Genomic DNA, 8,186 nt, shown 5'->3' with positions numbered 1-8,186 from the left:
ATGGTTACTTTCAAAAACATTTTATTAATGTGCATTTTACATGGCAAGGGAACACTGTGGCAAGTACTTACTAGTATGTTACTGTCAAACATCAGGGTTGTAAATGTAGTTCAGCCAGGCAGTGTAGACACGAGGGCAGTTCATAAAAATATTGCCTGCAGAGCCAGATCAAACAGCTAAACCCATGACACAGGTTATTAAGTGGAACACATATATCGGTGTCGATTATTTTGTGTTCAAAGAATGATGAAATCTTTACACAAAAGAGTGTTAAGTTCTGAACTACAGATTTTAAAGCTTCTCTTTATTACCTCTTTTTGAAAAAAGTTACAACCTCAGGGTCTTTCTATTTCATGAATAGACGATTGTGTTATATCTCACAAATGCCGTTCTAGCTTTTAAAGTTTAATAACGCAATCTCGTCTTCATAATGTATGTATGTATTGTTATCTCACTAAGATGTTATATGCCCTTGTGTTGCCTTCTAATTATTTTTTTATTGGATGCCCTTTAAAACATTATGGCCACATTCTACAACCATGGTCCAGCCCCACCGTATTTACTGTAATTTTCCAGTTTTGAGCACTTGTATGATAACTGCATGTGGAATGAGGGCTTTTCCTTAAATCGGCAGGAAGCATCCACCACTGGGCCTACAAACTCAGGCGCTAGGCCAAAACAGACTAGCTTTTGATTTTTCTGGCTTGCCCTGTCAGATATCAGGATGCGGTTTAGACATGGGAGAACAGACTGTTCGTTAATGCTGAGTTCATAATAAAGTAATCTTTTCCGATCGCGAACCATATAGAAAAAAAACTAATCTTAATTGTTATATAATTCAAAATAGCTTTACCTGTGTCTTATGATACATACGAAGAAACTAGGCAATGTTGAATGTTTGATTACCAGTGTTTGGTAATCTCTATAACTTGAAATACTAGTATAAAAAAAATAATAACTATATATTTACACACCGAACAGTCATAATTATTGTTGCTATTGCTTCATGAATGTAATAGGTTTTCCTGTAACACATACAGTTTTGCTGGAAAGGATATGATTGCTATTCCCAACTATTCATTTTTTATGGTTTGCATTCTGTGGAATGAGTTTGCATCTGTATATTGTACGAACAATTACTTTGTAACCATAGTAAAACTACAAACAAACAACAACACACAACAACAACAAGAACAAACTACTGAACTAATTTAATATTATTAGAGTTGGAGCTGTAAAATTATAAACGGCATCATAAATATATACTATAAAAAGCCAAATTCAATGATATTCTTTGCTACTTTCACAGAAGCTGCACATGTGAAGTAGCTTACCCTACCATTAAAGTAGGGTTATAGTGCAGATATACATTTATTATGACGTATTATGCAGTTAAATCTAGTTTTGATGCTAACTCCTTGTTTCAGAAAGGTGTATTGTATGGTACATAAACCTGAGCAAATTACATTGATTTACTTTATTTTTCATGGTCAAAATACCTTTTCAGAATCTTCATCATACATATTGTTATTATTATTATTATTATTATTATTATTATTATTATTATTAATAATTTTTATTTTTTTAAATCAATCAGATTAATTCTAGTCCTATACAAACTGAAAAATTAATACCGGGAACACGTAAACACTAAAAGTAGATTAAGAAATTAAGCAGTTTATATACAATACAAGCTTGCATCAAATCTCCTGTAGGAAACAACTGAATGCCACGTTATGCCCAGAATTGATGGGCCCCCTGCTGGAAGATTAAAATAATTTGTCCTCCAATACATATTACATTACAATTCTTGTGTGAACCTTTCTCCACTCCGAACCCTGGTGTGTGTATGCGAGAGTCACTACACACAAGGTAGGGGATACAGCTGGGATGCTAGGACATTAATCCCATATCCCTGCTACAGGAAATGGTAATTGTTTCCAGAGCCATTAAGTGTATCCCAAAGTTAGAAGTATGTGTTATAAGGAGAGGAAAGTTGTAGTCAGAACTAAATATTGGTCTTTGGCACACTGGACCTTTCTCTTATATGGAATAAATTATGTTAAGCTTTAGTAAGTGGGTTGCACAGGCATGATGAATCACAGGCATGTGATTCCTAAATTTAAAAATATCACAAAGAACCAGATTGTTTGTGTCTACTCAGACTCCCGAAGTTAGGATTTATAGCAAAACATAAATTGTAGCTTAAAAGAGGCCTGGCATTTACATGTAAATAATTGACTCGCATATGAATACATTTAATTGAAGGTTATTGCATGTCACAAGTGTTTATTATTATTATTAATGTTGTTGTTGTTGTTGTTGGTGTTGTTGTTGGGTTTTATAGTAATTTTCAATACCTTAAATTATAAATTACACTTGGCACGAAAACAAAGCAAAGCAAAGCAAACGAAAATTAATTAGTTTTTCAACATAATTGTGAGTCATATTCAGTGGATTTCAATGCTATTCACCTTCACTCTCTGTTACACTCCAGCCTTTGTGACTTGACATTATCATGTTCTTAAGCTCTCTGTATCAGATTCCATTAATGCTGCCAGTTCAATGTTGTCCAAAATATCACAATAAGTAATTGTGTTCATGGTGCCCTTAACAAAAAACAACAACATAGGACAAGCCTCTGGTACAATTCATGTGGATATAGACTTTTCCTGTTACTTTTGGGTAATTTATTGTATGTACACATATTACAATGTATTCACTCTTGCATGGGCTCAGTTTTATTTTAGTTAATTTTTTAAACATTCTATTTTAAGTGGGTTCTGACAGCTCAGTCTCCGTCAACACCATTTATACTGTATTTCCATGCATAAAGTCTGGAAAGGAAATTAAACTTTCTCACATTACTTGGCTAACCTCTAATGGCTATTCAGAAGAATATATATGACCTTTTTTCTTTCTCAGGATGTATTTTCCTAATATGCTATATCATTTCAATTTGAATTATGCCAACCAACTATTTATAAATAGATGTCAAGTGCATGCTAGAATGGCATTGTTTTAGCATCCTCTGTGACCTGCGATTCTGTGCACTGCTGGGTATGAGGAAAAGCCAGTAGGTCTGTCCTTTCAGTACAATTCCTGTTGAAAAACAAAGACATTTCTGATGTGCCAAATTTAATTTTAACATAACAGATCATGTTGAACCCTGGTGGGAGTGAGAAACACACTATACATCTGGCATCACAGGTTTGGGAATAAGTGGTCATTGCAAGATACTTATACTAGGTGTGCCTCAAAATTAAAATGCCAAAATCCAGGAGGAAACTTACAGTAATAAAAACTCCTGGCTTGGCAATTTTATGTGTGGGTATATCATCAAGGTGTAGTTTTTATTTGAAGTTGACCTTAATAATTAACCAAGCAAGAATTTGAGAATAAGGTCTTATTATATAAGTGCAAGTTATTGTTCAATTAAAACAATACACACAAAATTAAATAAGGAACCTTTCGATTCTTCACATTTCTCTCCATTTTGTGCACCAGGTGCAAAGTACATTTTTTTCTCGAGAAAAATATAATTGTGAACCATGTTTCCGCCTATATCAGACTGCAGGGAATGTCTTTTTAAATTCATGCAAAACATAAAGCAAAACATTTTAATTATTTTTTTATAATTTCTCCAACATCTGTGCATTACATATTTCTTCTATGAAAGGGCTGATGAAAAAGCAAATGTTAAAGGAAAAAATAAAAAGGAACATAAGTTTGGAATAGATTGCTGATCTAATTCTTAAAACAAAAAAACATATTTTCACCTTATTAAATATACAGGGACATTTGTGATATATTGTTTACAAGGAAAGAATCGTAAATGTACATAAGAATCCGACTAGATGAAAATAAATAAAAATAAATGCACAGCCATAACAATACTTGATATAACTGAATCCAGAACATATGCCTACATTACAAGAAAGAAACAAACAGGGAGTATCATCGAAATATTATATTACAAATACAATTAATCAAACAAACTTGCATTGCATTGTGCAAACACACACACAAACACATACATGTATATCTCTATCTATCTCTCTATTTATCTATATATATTGGAATGCACAACCATTTAACAAATATTTTAAATTATTGAATATGTGTGTGTGTGTGTGTGTAATATATATATATATCTTTATATCCATACGTTATCTTTTATTTAAACTAGTTTTTGAAGAATGATTTTCTAAAGTGTTAATGCTGGGATATGTAAATCAACAGGACATAGTATTATACAACAGTGTGCATTAAAATATGGTGCTGTATGGAATTCTCATACAATGCAGAAACAAACAAAAATAACACTTTATTAAAGTTATATCTGGTCTTATACAATAACTGTTAGTTATATATCCTTTTCCATTACATATGCATGTGATTTCAATCATTTGTAATTTTAGTTATCTTAGGATCATCTTAAATAATATTCACTCCAATTAAATCCAAGAAAAGTTAAATGTATATTACTCAACAATTTTTTTTAACAAATATGATCTATTTCTTATATATATATATATATATATATTTATATTTATCATTGATTTTACTTGTATATCTATACAAGTCGTATAACTGGAATTGTGTTCATTGACCTGAAAGCAAATTGGTATACATACATTCCACATTTTGACTGACATAATAGTCTTTGGTTAACATGCATTTTATTATTAAGGTCAACAATGTTATGAATGCACTGCAAAGGCAACATTTATATATATATATATATATACACATTTGTTGTTTACAAAAATAAAAATATAAATTTTTAAATGGTTGAAAGTGCAGAAACGTTTAAAATAGCGGCTATTTTGGCTATGCTATTTATATATGGTATTTAGTTATTTAGAAAAGGGAGGTCGAGTTGGCTTAAGCTTACTCAATGTCTTTAAAAAGAAGAGGATTTACACCTTTGAATTATAGAGTTTTATGTTCCCTCATTCTTGCAAGAAATGTGCACCTCTTAGAGTTTTATCTTTTCACATAACTGGTTGAGTGACTGCTGCCGAGGGGTGTAACTCGGGTGACTCAGGCACCAGAAATGTTTCTTGTCCAAGGTGAATGACTCACAGGGGTGGTGTGTCTTTTCTGTTGCTGGTGAAAATCCCTCCTCCTGTCCCGCTCCATAAATGCCTATTTGACTATTAGCTCTTCTCCCCATACTCTATATTTATTTAGATATTACTGTTGCCAGTTAATGTGATATTTTATTGCTCTCCTTTCCTCCAGAGTTTTATTGTTTAATGTTTTTATGCTCCTTGTCAATTGGTGTACACTACCCCAATTCATTAAGAGTATGGGGAACTCCACACGCTCTGACAACAGCTACTTTTTTTCTAGGATCTCAGGATACCCAAAATGCATCAATATAACATATTTATTAAATTATACACAGTAATAACACAGGGAACACCAGCACATGGCATGATGTCAGCACAGTAATCAAATCATTAACATCCCCTAAAAACAAACAATAAGAAATGCCTTTAATGCAGAAATCCACTATGAGAATGTCAGGCACCTGTAGTCCAGCCATCAAGATAATTAATTAAATATGATTGAGTGTCACAACTGAGGGGGTTCAATGTGAAGCACATAACCACTACGCCACCTCAATTGATGAGCGAGAGAGGAACTTGCAACACTTCAAATTCTCTCCCCGCGCAGGCTCAATCGGACCAAGACAACAGCAGGTGGTGAGTAATAATTATTTTATTTAAACGGGTTTGATTTGACAAGCACAGAACACAAAGGCTGTACAAAACAAATGGCAAATAAACAATCAGGGAAGATAAAGGCAATGAATACAGTAGATAAAACCTAGCTAAAATTCACCTTTAATTGGGGCGCATAAACTAAAATACCCTTACCTAAAGAAATAATGGATCTAATAAAACACTATCCATCATTAAAACGAATCTTCCCGTAATGTCAGCATTCACAGTAAGCAGCAACAGATTCAGAGGTTCCTCTCCCAGAAATGCTCAAATACAGTGAGATACTCAGAACCAGGGACACTTCTGTCTCGTCAGGTAGCAGCCACCCCATGAACCACCTACAGGTAAGCGAGATGCCTACACTGGGACGTTTCTCTTCGGTGCCTCTAGGGCAGAAGCTCAGACCGGCACAGATTCCCTGGATTCTAGGGAAGATATGGGTCAGTTGTGTTCATACTGAAACAGTCTGTGCAAAATCAGCAAAGATGAAGGTCTCTTTTTCCATTTCAGATTGTAAACCCTGGGACAGCCGCCATACAGGAGCAAGGAAGACAGCAGCGGTTAAACAATGCAATTGCAATTCCAGTCCTGGTTCCAGAAGGACTTAATGGTCTTAATCACTTCTCCACACACAGGGAAACAAGGTATTTATCCATGCAGGGCAGGTCTGCGTTTCCCCCTCAACCTCTGAACATCACATCTCTGGTTCACTAGCACTGTTAGTCGACTCTCACGGCTCTTCCTCTAATCCAGCCGATCCCGGCAGGCATAGGGCACAAGGCAGGAATACACCTAGGATGGGACACCAGTCTATCGCTGGGCATCACACACACACACACACAGGGCAATTTAGAGAGACCACTCAACCTAACCTGCATGTCTTTGGATGGTGGGAGGAAACCGGAATGCCAGGAGAAAACCCACACGGACACGGGGAGAACATGCAAACTCCATACAAACAGTCCCTCCGTGCCAGGACTCGAATGTTATACTACCACTTCTTTAAAATTATCCTTTCTTACTCAAGCATGCTATCTAAATAACATAAACACCTTAAATAAGAGGTGCTTGATATTAGTATGCACTATTGTACATGTTCATTAACAGGACTCCTGATGGGGGGGCATCAAAACCAATGTCAAATCTTGGGGCCAGTAGTTTGTCTTTTGCAACTGTACAATGTGTATAATGTCAAATGAAACACAATGGGACACAGTCATAAAACTTCTACCATTTTACCAGTTTTGTCTGACAAGGAAGTTAGGAAGTGTCACATAAAACTGTCAGAATGTTAATTTAAGTTAACAAAAGCAAACTGAGTACCTCATATTATTGTGCCATTGTGTGACCAAGTAGCATTTTTCACATCCAATTCAAAGTACCTCCTATACAAATGAACAACTGTGAAAAATGATCTCTGCAAAGATTTCACTCCCAGTACTCTTCCAAAATGTGCATATGGTTTATGGTTTTGCTAAAGAGATATGATACAACACAGACATCAATATTTAATTATATATAATAAAGGTGTAAGCAGATATATTTTAGCAGAATATTTACTGAAAATAACGGACAAGTAAAAACCCACATACAAGAGGAAATGTAAATGTATTATATTGTGTGTATTCAGTTAGTTTTAAGAGAAGTGGGAAAATGTAAAGACAATTGACATAAGTGATAAAACGGTAAAGAATGTGGTTAAGACCTTAAACTTCTTTGAGTGTATGTATCAAATATATTTCAGTTAAACTTTACATAAGATTAATGCAACTCAACAGAAATCTAATTTGCATATGTGTAGATAATATCTTTATTGAAACTAGTATAGAAGTAATTCAGCTATTTTTTTAACTTAAATTGTAATTTGCATTATGTGCATTCTGAGTATTAAAGAAAATTTGATTAAACTGTTTTAAAAGAGTTCCTTTAATAAGGTTTCTTTGTACTAATAAAGGAAAAAGGAGAAGTGTAGGCTAAACAGGTTTAATCCTCATTTCAAACAGCTTGCCTGTCTCTACTGCAATTAAGTTGTCTTACTCCTACATGCCTTCTGCAACAGTCACAGTATAAAAGAACTTGGAGAATGCTAAATGAATTACTTCTATAAAGGGGTTGTGTCAGGCTTTTATTCTCTATACTACACTATGTTATCGTAGGAAAGCATATGACAAATCAATTTTCATGCAAGTGCTCATTTGGCTATATGGATTTCTATATTGGCCAACTTTTAAAAAACAATATTAGAGGTATAAATAATGAATGTACCAAGGAACTAAGATAATAACTATATACAGAGTTTTACAATTACATGAGGGCCGCATGGCTCAGTCGGTTTGACCACGGTGCCAATAACTCAACGGTCCAATCATTTCACATGTACTCAATCTAGCGTGATGAGTCATAGCCACCTTCCGCTCTGATGGGGCCCCAGCGAATCAACAGTTTCTGCAC

Source organism: Amia ocellicauda, chromosome 19, assembly GCF_036373705.1.
Source record: "Amia ocellicauda isolate fAmiCal2 chromosome 19, fAmiCal2.hap1, whole genome shotgun sequence".
Classification (NCBI taxonomy): domain Eukaryota; kingdom Metazoa; phylum Chordata; class Actinopteri; order Amiiformes; family Amiidae; genus Amia; species Amia ocellicauda.
The sequence above is the reverse complement of the archived record's forward strand: the minus strand, read 5'-3'. Positions refer to the sequence as shown.